General features: G+C 35.8%; 1 long non-coding RNA gene across 1 annotated transcript in view; it reads left to right on the top strand.

The window, feature by feature from the left end:
* The window catches only part of LOC136787001 (uncharacterized), a 113,269-nt gene that overhangs the window by 47,652 nt on the left and 43,605 nt on the right, over positions 1-22,012 (top strand). Inside the window, exon 2 of the long non-coding RNA XR_010826682.1 lies at positions 5,168-5,234. This is a non-coding gene — a long non-coding RNA (uncharacterized lncRNA). The remainder of the gene's footprint in view (positions 1-5,167; positions 5,235-22,012) is intronic.

The following is a 22,012-nucleotide window of genomic DNA, read 5'->3' on the forward strand; positions in this document are numbered from 1 at the left end:
GGCTCTGAAGGGAGATAAACAAGGCTCTTTCTGATGTAAGTTATACATGGTCATGCAAAAAACAGGTGCAGAGTGAAAAGGCAAAAGAAAAACAAGACTACTTTTCCGTTGTTTTCAAGTGTTTGCCTCATGTTGTAGCATTAACTAGTGAGATTTTTGTGGGTTTGTTAATAGTTTTGCATATTTAGTATCATTTTCTAAATATCCCCACTCTCAGGTGGAAATGTTCACAACATATGTGGTCAATAACAAGGTTAAATGTAAAACTTTAGGCAGACTAGTTTAGTATCTTATAATCTTTAAAGAGAAACAGGATTGGAAAATAATTGTATAGCACTCAAAAAAATGTTTATGCCAGAAGATGTAGGTAGAAAATGTTGGCCCAATAAAATTCGTAGCTGTTCTAAAAATGCCCTTTGTGTATTTATTTAAGCATTCATATGAGAATGAAATGATTTCCCTTGACTTCATTATTTCAATTATAATTGAAAATTACATATTTTGAAATATTTATTTTTATGAAAAATCCTAAGATTTTGTCTCCTTGTCCTGTTTGGGACAAAACTGAACTTCTATACTTTTAGGGCTTCATGGTTGCATAATAATAATTTGTATGAAAAAAAACTATTGTATAGTTCCTCTTTTAATAGAACACTGTAATAGAAAAAGCTCAGGATTTGTTAAATGATCTTCTTGATGCATTTTGGATATTTACTGGGCAGTTTTATAGTAGATTATTTGAGAAACTAAAATAAACAAGATTTATAGACATACATTGATGGTACTGGTGTTCCCTGAAGGATGGAATACAAATCATAGATCTTTATAAAAGCCTGGCTTGTTATTGTCCAACAAACACAATTTGTGTGGAGAAATCAGAGAGGAGTGTCTGCTATGGGAGTTACTGTTCTCTGTGTGGGGAAAAAAAAAATAAAATAAATAAAAAAAAAATACTCATCCAATTTAGTGACATTTATTTATCTTTCTACAGTCTTCAGTGATTTATGATGAATATACTGTAGGTTCAGGAGAAAAGCAACTTTAATGCATGAAGTCTTAATACAGCTTTTTTTTTTTTTTTTTTTTTTTTAACTGGCTTCATCAGATATTCTTCTGAAATTAAGAAACTATAGCTAGCTGATATTAAATGTATATATAAGTGTAAAATCGTGAATGTTTTCACCATTAAATGAAGAAATAATTTTCGACTGAAACATTCCACACATAGAGTTTACAAGTATAGCTGGCCTTTCTGGCTTCTGGCTCATTTTACCTTTGTTTCTGTTTTGCATTCCCATGAATAAGAATGAACCATTATTTATTCTTGGCTCTCCCACTCCTCAATGGAGCAAAGGAGAAACTTGACTTTTGCCCTTCAGTGTCTCCACCTCCTCCAGTAAGAACAGATGTCACAGGCATGTGCTAGCTTTCAGTCATCCCTTTTATATCTTAATCATGTTCATCTCTGAACTTACTCATTCCCAAGAGTCAACAAATAGTAGTTTAGCAGTAGGAGTAGTTATGGGAAAGAAGAATAAATAGCACAGATGTCAGGAATTAAATCTAGATCATATTTAAAATCTCTCTTGCTTCTCATGGAGCTCAAATCTCGGTTGCTCTCTTCATTGTCACAACCCAATGGTTTTATTTTTCTTAAATAAGGAGTCTTAAGTGCAGCTCAGAAAGTAAGACAAACAAGAGAATTGCTCATTTGTGGGTTAAGTCCCACATAACTCAAAGCAGTCTTCCCTTACTGATGGGAGCTCACAGATTTCAGTGAGCTACCGAAGGATCATTGTTTTCCTCTACTGACTTCAGTTAGAATCTGTACTTTATCAGGGGGAACTAAAGAGGTGGGTGATCAAATTGAAGAGTAGGACAGAACCAAAAAATAATCTGAGTGAAAAAGGAAGTGAACTGAAAAACGCATGGAGTTGGATTTCTGTCTTTGGGTGAAACTGACTGCAAGAACACAACTCTCATCAGCCAGTTTTTAGTAAGACAGGCAAAAAAAAAAAAAAAAATTGAAAAATAAAGTTCGATTTCAGGTTGGCCACCAGATGACACTAGAGAACTATGAATGATGTTTTTTTTCAAGAAGCTATAAGGATGAACAAATGGCTTTGGGGACATTTCATGCATGCTTTGCAGTCTGTAGGTTCCTTCTGTGAAGGCAGCAGTGGGATTCATTTTCAGATCGTTTGAAATTCAAAAACTTGAATGTGAAAATATCAGTACTACGACTATGTGCACAAATTATAGGCATAATTGCCTCGTCTATGCCTTTAGTTGTATCAAGATGTTAAAATATCATTTTAACCCTTCAGTTACCATATTTCTCTTGGTAAAATACAGCTAGGTAATGTTATCTGGGCAATGAGCACGCATTTGTAAACAATTATTTGCATTCCCACTGACTGTGTGAATCAGGTGCCTCTTCTCCATTATATTATTAGTATTTGCAAATAGTGGACAAATAAGTATTTCTTCATATTTAATTTATATGTGTATGTATGTATTATGATAAAATCTCAATTAAAATTGGTTTTGCTGATATTACTGTTATGCAGATCTTGTATTAACCTTTCATTATGGGAAATTTTAATTCATCATGAACTTTTCCTGATAGCTTTTAGTTCTGGTAAATTTATTTTGCATTTGCAGTAAAAAAAAAATCACAAAATTAATTTGGAAGTATTAACAGGATTTACATTTGAAATTACGGTACCTGTTTACTTCAGTTCTAAATTATGTAAATAAAATTCAATAACACAATAATAAATAACTAAAAATTAACATTACATTTCCAGTGATATGGATATTTTAGCTATCATATTGTTGTTTCTTTTGCATTTATATGACAGGTATGCAGTACTTCTTTCATGGCAAAACCTTTGCAACACAGGTATTGGACTATACAATATGATGTTCATGAAAGAATATTAAATATTAAATAGTCTCAGCATCCAAAATGTGTAGCTGTTTACCTATCTTCAGTGTGAAAATAAGCTATATTAATGAAAATCACATATAAGGTCTCTCATAAATACAATAGCAGGATGCGATAATTTAAACACAATTGAGCATTTTGCAGCATGCTTTGAATGTAATTTCCATCTTAAATAATATATCAGTACTAATGTTATAAGCTGTTGATATACACACACTTTTTTTGGTTCCTCTAAATGATTGGCAAAATGCCCAAAGGAGTTCAACTGGAATGCTAACTACATGGACTGCATAATTGTGTCTCAGTCTCCCTAATTAAACAAACAGATGCTTGATAAATTATTATGTGTTAACATTTGACACACTCCCTTCAGTGCACATTTGAAATAGATTTCCATTTTTTTTCCTTCTCTTACATTGAACAATTACAGGTTGTGGTTTTCCAAACATGGGTAAGGTTTAAAAAGAAATGGTTGTCCCTGGGATAAAACTGCACAACATTCTTGCTGGTTATTTTTCACCAAAACTATTTTTCCAACAGGATATTGAGTTTTCTTCAGAAGGAAATTTTTTGGAATGTGCCTGCCTTCTGCAGATAATTTAATCTTTTATTTTTGTTGGAAGGAGAGAACACCTGACAGCTGAAAATCCTTGGGCTGAAAACAAAACAAAACAAGACATGAAAATTTGGAAATGCCCTCCAGTGCCCTACATCACACATCTGGATCAGTCCTCACCCCCAAATGCACTGCAGTCATGGGACTCCTTCAATGCACCCCAACTGTCAGGAGGGTGAAGCTCTTCTGTGGGGAGGCACTGAACTGCAAGGCCAGGAAAAGGGGCAAAATAGAACTTCTATAAACCTCTACAGAAACTTTATTAAGCCTTTTTTTTTTTTTTTTTTTTTTTTTAGATTGCAATTGAGGTTTGTGATGAATGCTTTCAGATGTTTTTGTAGAGAAAAAAACATGTATTTTGTGATCTCTTCATTAGTTAGTTTATAGTGCCCTCCTTGCACAGAGCAATTCAACAGAGGCCAGGATGGAATGTCCACCTACAGATGGGGGTCAGGATCAGTTCTGATGAGGGTAACCAGGTCTGGGTTGAGGGGAACCAGGCCTGGAATGGCTGGACAGGGCTGTGGGGGAACATGATAAGGCCTGGCCTGGATCACAGGTCAGCAATCTGGGCTTCAGATGAGCAGAGTGAACCTCTGGGCATGGCTGCAGTATACATCCAGGATAACTCAGGCTGAGGCAAGCACAAGAACCTCAGCATCAAAGCAGCTCCCAAGGGAAGGCGATACCTCCTGCATGGTGAAGAGATTTCTCAGCAGAATTGCTGATGAAAAGCATCCTCTGAGGGATTTTCCAACTTTTTTTTTTTGAAGTGACCCAAAGCTGGCAGAGCCTTCTCAGACATGGAAGAGGGGAATGCCCTCAGCTCTTTTCTTCACCACAGGCAATCTTTTGAAACACATCTCTCCCAGGCACAGCACAGCACTGTTTATGGGAATGCCCTCAAAGTATAGTCTACAGACACTGTGCTACTCTATTCCCCCCCTTATTGCTATCCATCTCTGGGCACTTCAGGGCCATGCTTGGAAGGATCTGGCAGGTTTTGTGATGCACAAGAAGGTGGCCAGGACATTGTGCTGCAGTCTGAAGCACTGTATCTTTTTCTGGGACCTGTTTTAGTGCAGTAGCAGTTCAGGCAGCCTGGCCACCTCTTTTAATTAGTAAAAAAATATTTCCAGTAGCAGCCAATCTGGAAATCACAGACTGTGCTGACCAGATATGTCATGCACTGTAGTTATAATTGCACCAGCCATAATTGTACAGTAGAAATATAACTACTCTTTGAGATGTGAAGTGTTAACAGGTCTCAATTTATCCTTTTCCATGCTTGCTTCTGGTCATGCATCTAAGAGGTAAACCTGTTGATGTTAGCTGCAGAGATCCTGGAAGAGGTCTTGAAAAGATTTCTTTGTCCAAGGAGGCTGAAAGAATCAGTGGCAATTCTACAAATGAGTTAAAGCTTGTCTGCTAGAGCACTACAAGCCTTTGAGACTTATTTATTTATTTATTCCCAAACCAGCAATAACATATTCAGGAATATGCACAAAATGCATAAACAATAGGAACTCTAGACACAACTGGAAGTGAGTATACCCATGCATGTGCAAGAAAACTTCATCGCTCTGCTTCATGTGCTGCAGGTTCTTGGGTGATGGCTGGTGAAGCCCACAGAGCTTCAGCAATGAGAAGAGGATCTCTGGACCTCAGGTGATGCTGCTTGATGGAGGGAGTAGGCTGAGAGACCTTACAGGGTGGGTTGGGATCCCAGTGAAATGGAGAGCTACAGGGGACAAGGACAGAGTTTTAAGCCTCTTGGAAATGCTGGAATGTGCCTTTTGTGCTGGGAAAATAAGGCAGCTCTGACAAGCTTTGAGAAGCACTGTTGACCTATCAGTCAGATTTAGTTTTTTGTTGTTGTTGTTGTTGTTTGTTTGTTTGTTTGTTTTCTTTTCTTTACTGAGAGTTCTGCCTTTGGACTGGCTGTGCTTATCTCTTCCCCAAGACTGTTTTCACCTTTGTGTCTCTGATGTTCTGGATTAACATTTGGCTTTAATTCTAACTTTTAAAATCACAGTATTGTTCAGTTGAAACCATCCATATTACAGCTGTTCGTAGGTAAAATACTTTTCCTTTAGTCCTCCTTTAAAACATCTGATTTAATTCATTTACAGCTAACAAATGCCATCTAGTGGATTTTTTTGTGCTTTATTTGGCGTCTAGTAAAATATAATAGCTCAGCATCAATTGGTATTTGTAAAAATTAAAAACAGTCAATACAGAAAGGCCTACTGCAAACTTTGGGCATACTGTTGTTATCTCCCCTGCTTTTGTGGACCGAGAGGTAAATAAGTGCACATTTATATCACAGTATCACAGTATCACAGTATCACAGATTTCTAGGTTGGAAGAGACCTCAAGATCATCGAGTCCAACCTCCGACCTAACACTAAGTACTCCACTAAACCATATCGCTAAGCTCTACATCTAAACGTCTTTTAAAGACCTCCAGGGATGGTGACTCCACCACCTCCCTGGGCAGCCCGTTCCAATGCTTAATAACCCTTTCGGTAAAGAAGTACTTCCTATCATCCAACCTAAAACTCCCCTGTCGCAACTTTCGCCCATTCCCCCTCGTCCTGTCACCAGGCACGTAGGAGAACAGACCAACCCCCACCTCTTTACAGCCTCCTTTAAGGTAACTGTAGAGAGCGATAAGGTCACCCCTGAGCCTCCTCTTCTCCAGGCTGAACAAGCCCAGCTCCCTCAGCCGCTCCTCGTAAGACTTGTTCTCCAGACCCCTCACCAGCTTGGTCGCCCTTCTCTGGACTCGCTCGAGCACGTCCATGTCCTTCCTGTAGCAAGGGGCCCAAAACTGAACACAGTACTCGAGGTGCGGCCTCACCAAAGCCGAGTACAGGGGCACAATCACTTCCCTAGACCTGCTGGCCACACTGCTTCTTATGCAGGCCAGGATGCTGAGAGGTAAATAAGTGCACATTTATATGCTTGTGTTGATGTGTGGTATCTTCTTAATGGCCAACCATTATATAATCATTGGTACAAATCAAGTTAGGGAAACCATGCTGCAAATTTTAAATGAAAAGTATATGTCCACAGTGAGACTTTTCCATATGCTTCACACCACTCTTTACTTCCTTCAAGCAAATACTATGATTCATAAGTAGTGTTTACATATAATTGAAAACAATAGAGAATGAGACATTCACTGCAAACTCAAAAAATTAAAACAATTTTCAAAAGCAGAGATTTGCAGATACTGTAAACAGCTTTTATAAGCATTGGAGTCTATACATATACACATATGTACATACACACCGGGAAATCAATGGACTGTGGAAGACTGCAGAGGTATATAGTCGTAAGCAGAAAAATTATAGGGACACACAGAAGATATAATTGTTTCTCAGGACACATAAATGATCAAGTAGAAGCTTTAAAAGCAATATGTTTTCACAATGCACATAATTAAATTGTAGGATACATTTTTTGTGAGATTCTGACCACAAGTGTAAATGTGTTTAAAAAGGGGGTTACACAAATACATCTGAGGCAGACCCATCCTATGATGGATAGGTGTGAATGTGTATCATGTTTAAATATAATGTGTAGCTCAGGATTTCCCCCTGTGCTGAATGTAGGCAGAGTAAAGATGAAAAATTAGCCTATGTTTGTCTCTCTTTACGTATTTTTTTCCTTGAGAGAGAAATTACAGCTGATCATCTGGTAAAAGACTGGGACTTTGTTTCAGTTCTGGGTGTTTCTTCTGATGGTCTTATCTGGCTCAGAAACATTTTAGAGACTGTTTGATTTAATAAACAAGCTTTCCTACTTCAAATTTTCCCAAAATAAGTGCATATAATCCTTTACCATAAGGTACCAAATACCCACTGTTTTTATGCAATATATACACCACATATCTACTCATTCATTAAAATTCTGTCCTCTTTCACACTTCCCATTTTGACTTTTATTTCTTATTCCTTTTTCTTGTCTTCATCCATCTCCTTTCTGGCTTGGCTAAACAGGCCAAAGTGCTTTTCATACTGAGATTAACATCTCATTTGCACAGCTATGGTGTATGAATAAGTTGATAAAATAAATTGAGTTTGCCTGTTGCTACTTGGTGTACAATAAACAAGAACAGAGTTCATAAGTAAAATTACTCTGAGGTTTGCCCTTTGCAGCCAGTCTAATGAATCACTTTTCAAAGCATCTTCCAGGTGAATGGGGGTGAAAGATGAAGCTCACGAGCTGGTTCATTGCAGTTCATGGTATGTTAACTCTAAAGAGAAACAGACTTTGAGGGATGTCTTAGTCTCAAATTATCCTAATATATCTTGCATTCCTACATAATTAATTTAAAAACATAAATTGTGAAAAAATTGGAATAACAGTGCAACCATGTCAGTAGTGATTCCAGTGAGGGTGCAGAGTAACTCACAAGCACAGTTACAGGTCATGCATTTCCATCGGCTTGGAAAAAGCTACTAAATCCTGATTAGATTGCAGTTGTCAGACCACCATCTCATCACAAACTTTTGGTTTTCAACCAGTCTTTCTGGTTCTCTGAGAATGACACTTGTGGCCTCTACTGGAAATTAAGAAGCGTCTTCACGTTGTTTTAGATTCTAGCGAATCTAAATGATTCACAAATGCAGAGGGCTAACTTGGGGATGACAGCAGTTTTCTGGCAGCTCTTCTTGGCTTTTGGAGAATCTAGAGGCAGCTGAAGTTTTGATTGTACAAACATTGTGCTGCTATTTAATAGTATACATTGAAAAAAACAGCCTATTATAGGTTCAAGAATGTTTCTCCATATGTTATCTATAGAAGAACACCAACTGCTTTCATACTAAATCATAGAATCATAGAATAATTCAGGTTGGAAAAGACTCTAAGATCATCTAGTCCAACTTTAATGTACCAAGAAAAATAAAAATAAAAACAAAAATAGACCCAGATGTGATCTCTCTTATATCACAGAGTACAAGACATCTCTGTACTCAGTCATCTTCCTCTGTCTGCCTGCTCTGTCCTTTCTCAGACAACATGGATGAAGGAAGGGACATATTTGGGCTGCCAAATTCTGCCAAAACCCAGAATCCAGCAACCAAGTCCATCTACTCTTCCTCTTCTTAAATAAATTTAATGCAGTATATGCCTCCCTGCTAGAAAGAAAGTTTTGCCGAGTGCTAAAGTGCTAGAGCTTTTGTGAAGGGAAACAGATTGATGTTTGAAATGTCAGTAACATTCACTGTTACTTAGCAATTTAAAGGCTGTACAGGAAGAGGAGGAGGTTTAAAGGTTTTTCTAGCCTTGAGAGGTTTGAAACTTTCATCTCCCACCTCCTAGCAAACTTCATAACTGTGATGATGAGGTGCATACACTATTCCTTTTCCTTTTTTTTTTCTTTTTTTTTCCCTGATGGCTGGGTCACCAAGCAGACACAGTGTCAGAAAAGAGGTAATAGTAGAGAAGTATCTACCTTTCTCTGACAACTTTGTTAGGAGCTTGCAAAGATCTCTCAGGACTCGCCTTTCTCTCTCTCACAACCGAGTTTTTTAAAAATACACCATTACCATGGTGTCCAGGTCATTTATCTATTGCCACAGTACAACTGTGCCAACTCTGCCTGTATTGTAATTGCCTTCTAACTCCCGGCACGCTTTCCCAGTACTGTTGAACCAGTCTAAACTGTGAAGCAATGGCTCAGTGCACTGGCCATTGTCCTTGTAGCAGTAAAGAAAAAGTCAGAGACAATGCTGTGGCAGTCTACCTGACCCTACTGTAGGACAGCACTGACTTACCTTCCCTGGAGATACTAAAAAAGAGTAAAATTCCTTTTGTCTAGAACTTTTTGACATACTGACTACTTTCTCTCACTTTATTTTTACTATTATTATGAGATTTCTCAGGAATGCATAGTTTCTACACTGAGTGTTGCCTAGAAGAGAGTGATTGATGCAGTCCTACATTAAATATACTAAACAGTTCATGAGGTTAAAAGGATAACATAATAAACACATTTCACAAACTCGCACTTGCTCAACTGTTTACATTCAGGTCTACAGAAGAAAAAAAAATCTGATTAATGAAGCTATTCTGGGAGTTTTCATATTAACTGATCGAATCCCTTTTTCTAGACATGAATGTCATAACGCAATATAAATGTATATTTTACAAAGTCGTTGTGAACTTTATAGCAGAATCGAGGTCACTAATGAGCTGGTTTAGAACTTCTATTCCGTTTGGTCTGTGTAAGTCTAGAGACATCTTTTTACAATAAATGTTCTGTATTTACCTTTGTCTTCAATGTGATTACATTGGTAAAGTTGAAAAAAAAAGAAAAAAGTAAAAACAACAGGGGCAAAATATAACAGGTAAGTAGGTTACATTTGTGGCAACTGATTTTCCTTATATTCAGAAAGACACACACACACTAAACCAAATGAGAGATTTCAGGAATATTGAAAATTTAATCAGCTTTCAGAATTTGATTCTCAAAGGACAAACTGACAGTTAAATATCTGGCGACATCTGCTGATTTCATTTTAAGTGTATACATTTTTATACTGTTCTGTAAGTAATGAAATAAGACACGATGAGTCAATGCATCTGGTGAAAACAATGAGGATAATGTGATTCTCAAAACTATGGTTAAGATGTTTTTTGAATGTGAAAATTATAACAGCTGTGGAACACTATTAAAATTGAATGGTGATTTGAAACACTTTTGTGATTTGAGTATGAAAAATGGAATGGAGTGGGAGTTTCTAGGAATAAGAGCCTTTAGGGATATTTCTTATTAAATTAAATTTTATCTGGCTCATTCCTCAAAGCAGGGATCAACAGTTGGGATTTGATAGGTAGGAGGGGATGAACAAGCATCTAAAAGAATTGTAACATGTCTGTTTCTGCTCTGATACAATACCAACATAAAAACTTCTTTAAAAATCTCTAAAGAGAGAAGAGACGCATTTAAAAAGTAACAGGTACATTTATGCCTTTACAAGCTCATGTTTGGACAAATGTGTTTCAGACACCAGTTCTTTAATTTTCTGTAAAGGTAGGAGTAATGTAATGTATATTTTACATTCAATACTATGCTTAGGGAAATATACCTGTTTATAGTAACCTATAATCGATTTAGATACTGATATGAAATATTGAAATATAATAAAAGGAAAACCTCTTCACAGGCAATTAAAAAAAAATGCAAAAACTACTGTGGGACTTGTGATTAAAGAGTCAATACCTCAAAGTCCATACAAACATATAAGGTCTATAAGTAAATTCCAATAACTCAGATAACAGATACTTTATAACCTTTGAGGATGACAAATGAAAAAGAATAGAAGTACAATAACATTTAAAACAATTTAACAGAACTATTTTAAATCAAGTGGTAAAACTGTTCATGTCAAGACAATGTCTTTCTTCAGCATGGACAAGTTGATGCAGTATTTATTCTTTAAAGTTCCTTTGACTGACCTAGCAAGAAGGATTTTATTAATAATAGCTGTAAGAGCTCAAGAGCAATATTCTAAAAGGTAAGAGTTTTATCACCACACTGAAAGAGGAGTTTAAAAAATGAATCTATATATTGTCTTTTGAAGATATGTGTTTAAACATAATTTGTGAAAACAGTAATCAATACAGATTTTTCCTATTGACAATGAAAATCTCAGGTGCAAGGAAGCCTGGCTAGGTATGTAGACACACAACAGGTCCTTGTCCTCTCTTCCTAAGTACAGAGCATGTGGTGTTGCCTCAGTGTTGTTCCATCTAAGGTTTATAAAGTCTGATAGTTCAGGATCCTTTCTAGCTGTTACACCATAGTTCTGTGTAAACTGAAGCTGGTTAATCTCCAAGCCACTTTTCATATTGGCAGATGAGAGTAAGGACAGCTTTCTTCATATCTTCAGTGGTCAGATGAGGTACTTTAACCACATATTAAATTAATGTTTTCTTTCATCAAGCATATAATATTACTATTAATTTTGGAGATACATATATATATTAATATCTCTAGTGATGGGTCAGTGTTACAGAATAGCTATGTGTAAGTTTATGAGTTAGTCTTTAACAAATGGATTGATAAGCCATGACTGATCAACTTGATATATAAATCTTGGTCAAAGTTTGCATTATGAGTATGAAGCAAAATTTTAAAACATAACATGAACAAGTACCTATTTACTGAATAAAGGGAGCAGTCCTTCAGAAAGCAAAGTATGTGATCATATAACATCTTAGCCATGAGTGATGTAGATAAAGTATTTTCCTAAAAATGATCTCAGTATAAAAAAATAATAACCCACAGAGGTGGAGAAACCTGCAATGTTAGAGATTCTGTCTTTGGGCTTAAACTCAAATGTGAATTCTTGCTCACTGATGGTACTTAAACACATAAAAATTGTGTTCAAGATGATAATGTTTTTCCTTTCAGAATACTGGTTGAAGTTTCAGCTGATACCTTTCACTTCCTTTCCCAGCTCAATTCTTTAAAGGAATTTAAGGTTGTTGAAATTTCATGGAGGAAGTTATTTGAATGAAATAAACAAAGAACTAAATATGAAACTTCTTCTTATGTCACTATATATTTATCAGGTCACAAAATTGAGGGTTATCATTTATCAATTTTCATGGGGTTATAAAAGCAATAATCCAAGAAATGATTGTTCCCTAGCTGTCCAATGGCAGAATCATAATCAAAGTACTAAGTGTTCATGACAACAACATTGAAACTTTTCTTTTTTTTTTTATACCAGTTGTAAAAGCTTTCTGGTAGAAAATGAAAAATACTATATAAATGTTAAATCATATAATTAAAAATACATTTTTTTCCCTAGATCATGTGCAGTACTCAAGGATAGAAGGCTCCTGCCTTACATGTTTCATTCATAAGGGAGGAATATTGAATGTTGGTGTGATGTTTTTCCAAAAGAAATAGATTAACACGTTTTTTATTCCACTTATGCAGCTTATATCCTTATATATAATCCACTTATATCATTTCTAATATATATATATTTATTAAGGCATTAATGTTGTTACACGCCAGTCACTTTCATATCATCTATTACACTTCTATGTCCTTAAAAATCTTACAATATGACATTGTAAGTACTGCTCAGTCTTCAGAAAAATGATGAGAGGTGGGAGTTGTATGAAAGCTCATAAATTTCATATCATGTTTGAGCTCTGACATAGTAATTTAAATTTGATGTAAAGCTAAGGTACTGTTGCAAATGCATAAAAATGGAGATAATTTTTAAAAGAATAAATTTTTGAAAAATGTACATTGTGTTAGGGTACTTCCTGATTTGAATGAGATCTCTTTTCATCTCTGGAGAAAATCTATTCATTTGCAGATAGAGAGTTCTCATTCAGATTTTGTGTGTTACTTTTCTTGTGTATGCAAATACCTGTTTCTCATCAGAGTTTTTGAAGGGGGACACCGTCTGAGAGAGCATCTCAGCTCTTACTTCTAGAGCTCCATCCTTGCCAACATCTACCCTGCCTAATAAAATGTTGATTCTCATTTTGGATTATTCTCATTAAAGCTATTTCTTTCCTACTGACCTTTTGATAATTGTTTTTATCCAAGGTCCATTAACATACATTTTCACTGGCGAACTGGAAAAATTTAAGAACATTTATCCCTCTCTACTCATCCCTGTTTGTGATTTACTGCATCATTCAACATGCAAGCACACTGAAATAAACCAGTCAGACAACCACCTGCTACTAGATAAATAAATAAATAAATAAATAAACAAATAAATAATAGCATAGGCAAAAATACTTATTTCCCTTTATAGCATGACAACTCAAATTAAGCAGTAAACTGCAGGACAAAGTGTCAGCAAGCAGTTGAGAACAGTTAGAAAAGTTAAACAACAATTGTAACTAGAGGAGAAAATGGATGTAAAATTGTACCTTTAAAAGGCAAAAGCAGGTTCAAGTAGTTGGCTGAGAAATTTTTGATGTAAGACAAGAATCCACAGGAAATGTGCTGATTCACAAGGTCAGCATTTTGGACAAGAACACACATTTCTTTCTTAAAAAAAAAAAAATATATATATATATATATACATATATATAACAACAATATATATGTAACAACAAGCAGTATGATTTTTCCCCGGAGTGGATTGGTCAAACAGGTTTCCCTGGAGTAAGAAAAAAAAAAAAAAAAAGGTAGAAAATTTGTGATCTGTTGGAGGTATATTGTTTTCTGCTATGTGAGGTTCTGACATGGAAGACTGATTAAATGATCCAGACACATTTTTGGTATTTCACTTATTAAAGGCAACTACTTTCAGACAAACTGAGTGAGTGATGGGGTGTTTCTATGAATGAAGGAGTACCTGGCATCCTGTCGCTCTGGATTTGACCGAATCACCATGCTGGTGATATTCAGGTATTTACAAAAATATTCACAAAAAGATCACAAAATAGCACCTTAACATCCACCCTGCTACTCACATACCTCTCAGCTGAAAATCTTTTGTCAATGTGTTAAATTGTGATTTCAGTCTTTCAGCTCACACCAGGTAAACACTTTAGTACTGAGATGATTCAATGAGCAGGTCAGAAAATAGGAGGAAACTGCAAGATCTTGTAGGACACTTTGAAGGAGGTTCAACATCTGGAACTGTCAGATAAATAGTTAAATAGTTAGGAACAAAATTTGCAGAAATATCATGGCAAGAGTCACATTGATGTCTTTCAAGAGAAGACACTGATGCTAGATATGCCATGTTTAATTCTTGACTATTTACAATGCTACGATAAGCAAACTAATGTAATGACCTCACCAAGTTCCTACTGATAGATCCCATTGTCCCATCCTCTTCACAGTTAGAACTCATCTTCTCCTGTTTATTTATTTATTTATTTATTTATTTTATGTAACTCTCCGCTAATTGTACACAGTCACTTGGCTAGTTCAAGTGCGTCCATTCTGTTCTCCTGCCTTCTGTTGTCTCCAGACTGTAGTGATAGCTAGTGTCTATAGTGTCTAGAAGACCATGAACGCCAGAAGACAGTCAGTTACCTAAAATTGAGGTAGGTGTTTCTCAATGGAGAGGAACCATAAACTGTAAAAGATTTTGTTAGCTCTATATTTTCCCTTCTCTCCAATGAGAAAAAAGGAGAAACTCTATTCCCTTTACAGCAACATAGGAGATGGCTGGAGACTTTTGGTAACGGTGAATATGTAATTTTAAACCATTCAGAAACTACCTTGCTGACTCTTAAACTCCACTTCTTCCAGAGGCTGCTACCTCCTGTGCCTCATCTACAGCTTTTAAGAGCCTCAAAAGAGTTCCTGGTACTGCTGCTGCTAAGATGAGCTAGCAACTCTGTTCCTTTACCAGCAGTCCCAGCATCCTAGTAGCAAGGACTCTTGTATGTGTCTTATTCATTTATATATCTCTGCTGATTTGGATAGAATATTTTTACAGTAATTAAATGTGCCTTACAATTAACATGTAAAGCCCTCTCTTTGGGTAATTTAAGATTTACAGCTCTAATTCACTTAAAAAAAGGGGTGGGGGGGCGGGGGGGGGGGGGGAGGGGGTGGAGAGAACTATCCTATCTTTTTTCATACTACCTCTAAAATAATAAATCTCTTGAAAGTGGGAGACTGACCTCAGTGCATGTGTTTAAGTATCTCTTTAATGTTTTTAGTTTTTTTCTGCACAAAATCCATAGCTCCACTGTGCAGTAGAAGTTATATAAAGACACAATCAAACTCTGCTCTGCATGCAACTCCATCTGCTTTCAGAGGTGCTCTTCAAAAAGGTAACAGGTCATATATGGGTCTGTAAAAATATAGGATTAGCTGATACATGTTTATCAATTCCTCTTTTTATACCATCAAATAGACAATGACAAATTCTCTAATATTATATAACTAAAGTAGAATGGTGAATATTGGGGATTGGACTAGATGATCTTTCAAGGTCCCTTCCAGTCTCTAACATTTTGTGATTCCTAACATTCTGTGACTATTAACATCATTTTTTCCCTAGATATTGAGTTTACCAAATCCTGAGGTCAAAGAAAATAGTCTGCAATGGAATTTTTATATTTATTGTCCAAGTTTTATTGCAGACAACATAAGACAAGAAAACAAAAAAAACAAACAAACCAGAAGTTAGAGTATTTAAGCCATCAATTGTTTAAAATAATTTACAATGTAAATCATATTTTAATACCGTTTTCCTATTAGGAGTGGATACAAAGTTCCATTAACCACATATGCAGAATGTTAGCAAACTGTTTTTCATTACACTGTAGTACTCAATCCCAAAAGATTTTATTCAGATAAATTTAAAGTTAAATCCATAATTTATTTAGTGTCCAAATATATATAAAAACAAAACAAAACAAAAACAAAACTGTGAAGAGTATTTCTAAAAAGAAATTAAAAAAAAAAAAGAAATAAAAGAAATAAATAAAAGAAATAAATAAAACAATAGAGTTTTATTTTACAGAGTGTTTTCTATTTAAAAAGTACTTCCTTTTTTACTATTACGATCTTTGGTTGCAAATTCAGAGCTGCATCCTGATCCCATTCAAAGGGAAGATAAGATTGTGTTAGTATCTGTGCTTGAAAAGCTTAATAGTGATCTAAATGTATACCTATAATAGCTTCCCCCTATTAGCCATAAAAATTTTTAAGATGTTTGTCTACACCATACTTCTGTGATGTTACCTTATTCTCTCTGCTGAATTCTGATGCTCTCTCACATTCAGGCACTGCAGTCCCACTGGGATCTGAACATTCATGGTGCTTCCAGCACCCATGCATTGCCTCTCATTTTTCCAGTCGGTTCGTGTATATTTTTAAAATGATTACAGCTCTCATTTTCTTGTAGTTGAAGCAAGTATAAAATTATCAGAAAAAAACAAAAAACAAAAAACAAAAACACGTTATTTACAAGGGCCCTGGGAAGAGTTTTACAGACAACCCATCTGAAAGAGTCTCACTTGTGGTTTAGAACATTTCACAAACAAGCCAGCTCCTGAATATAAGCGATCTGCCAAAAAAATTTGCCTGGTTCTTACACCTGTAAAGAGAAACATCCTAACTCTTCATCTTGCCAGAAATACAGAATAACTTTAAAAAAAAAAAAAAAAAAAAAGAGGTTGAAAGGTTGTGCAAACAATCTTGCTAGCAGAAGAATCTGATCATAGTAATTTAATGGTATTTAACTTCTTTTCACATACTAAGTTTTTCTCCCTGTGCTTCTGTTTAAATACTCTCTACTAACAAGCCATTAGCTAATGCATAACATTTTAAGAAAACCTGTAAATGAAAGTTTATGATTGTTGAGAAACAGAAGAAAAATTCTAGAAACAAAACCATAATACATATTTATCTCTGGAAGTGTAATGAAGTCCAGTGTGTTCAAGAAATACATTAAATTATTAGAGCTTAATTTATGACTGTTAATTGATCACTAGAAAGCAAACTTATGACCACCAGATTAAATTTGAATTTAACTCCACTATTGGATATATCTCAAAATAGAAGGAAAATTTCCAGTGAATGCAGAGATATAGAGGACATCCTGAGGAAGGAGCGTCATTGTTGGAAGAGTTGTTGGAACACAAGTCCTACGAGGAGCAGCTGAGGGAACTGGCGTTATTTAGTCTGGAGAAGAGGAGGCTCAGGGGACACCTTATTGCTCTCTACAACTACCTGAAAGGAAGGTGTAGGAAGCTGGGGTTCAGCCTCTTCTCACAGATAACTAGTGAGAACTAGGACTAGAGGGAATAGTCTCAAGTTGCGCCAGGGAAGATTTAGGTTGGAAATTAGGAGACATTTCTTCTCAGAAAGAGAAGTCAGGCATTGGAATGGGTTGCCCAGGGAGGTGGTGGCGTCACCGTCCCTTGGGGTGTTCAAGGAAAGGTTGGATGTCATGCTTAGGGACACGGTTTAGTGGGTGATATTGGTGGTAGGGGGATGGTTGAACCAGGTGATCTTGGGGGGCTTTTCCAACTTTAATGATTCTATAATTCTAAGAGAGAGAAAACCTGCTGAAGAAAGGCACAACTCCCATGAGACTTTCTTACACTTGCTTCAGATGCTGATCTCTTCTCCATGCTGAAGAGTGATAGGACCAGAGGGAATGGCATGAAGATACATCTGGGCTTCGTGCCATTCGGGCTGGTAAGAGAAGCTTCTTCACTGAGAGGGTGGACGGACACTGGAACAGGCTCCCCAGGTAAATGGTCATAGCACTGAGCCTGCCAGAGTTCAAGAATCATTTGGACAACACTCTCAGACATACAGTCTGATTTTTGGGTGGTCCTCTGTGGAGCCAGGAGTTGGACTTGATGATCTTTGTGGGTTCCTTACAATTCAGGATGTTCTATGACTCTATGATTCCACCATCTCATGTCTGAGGCTCTTAATTCAGTTGTGTTGGAAGCTGAACATTACAGGCACATCTGTCCATATAAGGAAACAGGGCAACCTGAGCAGAACTAAAAACATTGGAAGAAGGGAGCAAAACAGAGCCACATGGCTGGAGAAGATGGTTGGAAGAAGCATATCATGCCAGGTGAAAAGAAGAAGAAATAAAAATACATGGGATAAGATGGCTGGGAGAAGTGTCCATGACAGTGTTGCTCAAATCTTATCCTGAAAGCATAATTTATTTTATTGCTTTCTTGTAGATGATTGCCGGCTTCAATCACAAGAGAAAATTAATAATCATAATTATATCTGATTTGTACCATTCTGTTAAATTAAGAGCATAATGTGATTGGGCTTGAAAAGCAGGAAACTGATCATATTTTAATCATAATGAGGAGCTTGTAAGTGCAGAACTCAAGCCTTGAAAAAGGTCAGGACAGCCTACTTCAGCAGTATTTTTTAATTATTAAATAAGCTATGATCTGATAGTAACTGTAAAACAGCAAGGAATGAAATGATTATCTGTTATTTCTGTAAAAAAATAGTGCAACAAGAAAATTAAAGTTAATTCGTTACTCATGATTCCATGAGGAAGGATTTGTTTGTGCACCTGTCTTTCAATTGTGCTTGGATTCAAAGTAAAAGTGCTGGAAGATCAGTTAAACCCCTTTATTTATTTATTTGTTTGTTTGTTTGTTTGTTTTTAACTGAGTATTTAGTGAAACTATTTGCTGTTCTGCAATGAGCTTTATTATTATTATTATTATTATATTTTTAAATATAACTTATTAGCTATTCAGAAAAGACAATTTTCAAGAGAATTTTCAAGAGAAATTTTTATTGACCTCAAACTCCAGAACGTGGTTTAACTCAACAGCGAATAGGCAAGACAATCAGATGTCGGTCCATCAATAATCTTTCCTGCTTAAAAATATTATATTTGAAGTAAATGGAAATTTTCCTCTTTAAAAAACACACCAAATTCATACAGGGGACTTTTGTTTACCAAAAACTGAATTAATTACCTTGTCTTCTATGTGATCCAAAAATTACTGACATGAATTGTGAAATAAAAGTGGCAGCTATTTCATAACAATATTGTTTTACTACCCTTTTGCAGAATAGCACACAACATTCTAATAATGAAGACACATTGGGAATTTAATTTTTTTTGATTTATATATATATATATATATTTTTTTTCCCCAGACATCAGACAATTTCAATTAAATTCATTTGGAGCTACACATATAAAAGGTCTACAAATGTCTCCAGTGTATTGCTAAAGAACTGGATACTTTTCAAATTGGTCAAGGCATCACAGTTGACAAGGAAATTGAATGAGATGGCTTGGAATCCTATATTAAACTAGTAGCAATAGACATTTTTTTAAATTTATTCATTTTTTTTATGATTCTTCCTATGTCCGCGCTAAAATCATAATTCCCAAGTGTATAGAGAAAATGATAACTTTATTTATTTATTTATTTATTTATTTACCGTTCAATCTCCAGTAAATTTTTCAGGCAGAATTTTTTCAGGCAGATGAAAATATAGTGGTTCCTCTCGTCACTGTGTTTGCCTCATGCTGGCTAAAGCACAACATATACTTTATGATCAAAAGATGAACAGCCAAAACAACAACAGTTATAATTTTTAAAAGAAGCCAAAAAGGACTTAAAGATATAGCTATACACATAGAATTTTGCTTCTAAACAGCCCCCAAAAAAACAGAGCATCTTCATGAAGCATTCCCTTAAAGTTTCCCAATGTACTCGAGTCATGAATTACTTGAAATGTTTGCAAACTCTAACAAATCTGTTCCAATCATGGAATAACATCCACAATATAAAGAATGTCAGAAGATAAGTAAATTACAAAATACAATAAAGATCTACCCATAACAAACAACTCTGTCCACTACCGAAACAAGCTCTCCTATGCATTGTAGAAATAAGGGAGGAAAAACAATAAGCCCAACAATAAACAAATGCTTCTAGCATTTTGCTTGCATTTTTTCTTAAAAAATAACTTCCTAAAAGTATCTTTCCGATATATAAGAGAAAGTTATCAGAAAAGAAAATTAAAATGAAAGAAAGGGACTCCAGCTGAGCTGAGTTTGGCCTCTGGCATATGGAGGGATTTGAACCCATGTCTTGCACATCCCACTCTGGTTTATCTATTGAATACTTCTCTTGTTATTCTTCTAGACCAATGAATAAGTAATTATTCTCATATATAATCATCTCCAGCTGACGACTTTGATGTATTCTGTTAACTTAGTCTGGGGCAGCTTTAATGTTTGTTCTCTCTGTTCAAGAACACTTGTTAAACAATTTGTCTTACACACAGAGAGTTTGCACTTTGTCACTTTCTCTGGTTCATTTTCATCAGCTAAAGTGATAGATTAATGGTGTATCAACACTCCCTCTGGAGGGACCTGACTGTAGGTTTTATCCATTTTGAGCTAGTGCCCTAGGCAACAGACACTTATGATCCTCAACAGGAAGGGAGAGGGGGGAGAAATGGAAGAGAACAAAAGAAAGAGGACAGATTTTCTTTGAAGCAAAACGTTTAAAAGCCTGAAAGTTCCTGAAAATGGGAAAAAAAAAATTCTGTTTAGCATTAGTCCAGAAAATTAGCTGTGCAATGAATTGCATAAATATAATTTGATTAAATACTTTTAAATTTATTTATGTATTTTATAATGCATTAGTACTTGAATGGGAAGTAGTAAATTATTAAATTGTCTTTTTACTGACATATATTGCAATGGTAACATGATATTATTCTACTTAGTACTTTTTTTTTTTTTTTTTTTTTTTTTTTTAAGGCATCACTAGCTACTATCATCTCTGACTTCATATGACAAGATGAATACACTTTGTATTTCACCATAGCCAGGAGTTACTCCGTCTCAATGTTTTTCCATACAGCAAGTCCTCCTGTAGGCTCATTTTCTCAGTACAGCATGTAGAAAATGCATAACATTGGGGTGAGCATAGCTATCAGGAGTTTCCTCCTTTTCTGCACAAGTTACCTCTGCAGTTTAACTTGTGTCACATCTCATAAACTTTTTTAATCATATCCGTAAAATTAAAAGGGAAAGTTAAGGGTGAAGAAATGGTATATTTTGTGTGACAACTAGTTTGGATATGGCATATTTGTGTATGGGTGGATTATATTTAAGATTTACATTGTTCATAAATTTTATTCAAATAAAATATCAACAACAACAACAAAAGTTTCATACAGTTAGAGCCTCTGCAGAAAATCCACTGTAAATGCTTGTCTTTACCCTCCTAAGTAATTACAACCATTGCTGTAATGTCACCTCTAAGCCAGGATAACTTAAGTAAAAGAACTTTCTTAAAAGCAGGACTTACTGATTTAGATTTTGGACAAGTATGATGATATTCTTCTACACATTTCTCATAAGTGGAACATTGACGTTTGTACTAGAGTTTGTAACCTACAGGTAAACAATGAGAGTTTTCTTTCACAGAATATTTTGGGTTGGAAGAACCCTCAAAGATCATCTTGTTCAAACCCCATGACATAGGAAGAAGCACCTCCCACTAGATCAGTTTGCTCAAAGTCTCATCCAACCTGGCCTTGAACGCTTCCAGGGACCAGGCTTCTCTGGGCAAACCCTTCCAGTGCCTCAGTACCCTCTGAATAAATATTTTTTTTCCTTATATCTAATCTAAATGTACCTTCTTTTAGCTTAAAGCTGTAACCCCTTGTCCTATCAGTATGCTCCCTGATAGAGTCCCTCTCCAGCTTTCTTGTAGGGCCCCTTTAAACACTTGTGCTTGAGATTGCCCCAACCCAAGTGCAGGACCTTGCACGTGGCCTTGTTGAACTTCATACAGTTCACATGGGCCCACCTTTTAAGTCTGTAAAGGTCCCTCTGGCTGGCATCCCTTCCCTCCAGAGTGTTGACTGCACCATGTAGCTTGGAGTCATATACAATGTCATGTCAGTGTTACACTGGAAACTAGTGCTGGCTTGCAGTCCAGTCTTG

The sequence above is a fragment of the Anser cygnoides genome, chromosome 1 (genome assembly GCF_040182565.1).
Source record: "Anser cygnoides isolate HZ-2024a breed goose chromosome 1, Taihu_goose_T2T_genome, whole genome shotgun sequence".
Lineage (NCBI taxonomy): Eukaryota > Metazoa > Chordata > Aves > Anseriformes > Anatidae > Anser > Anser cygnoides.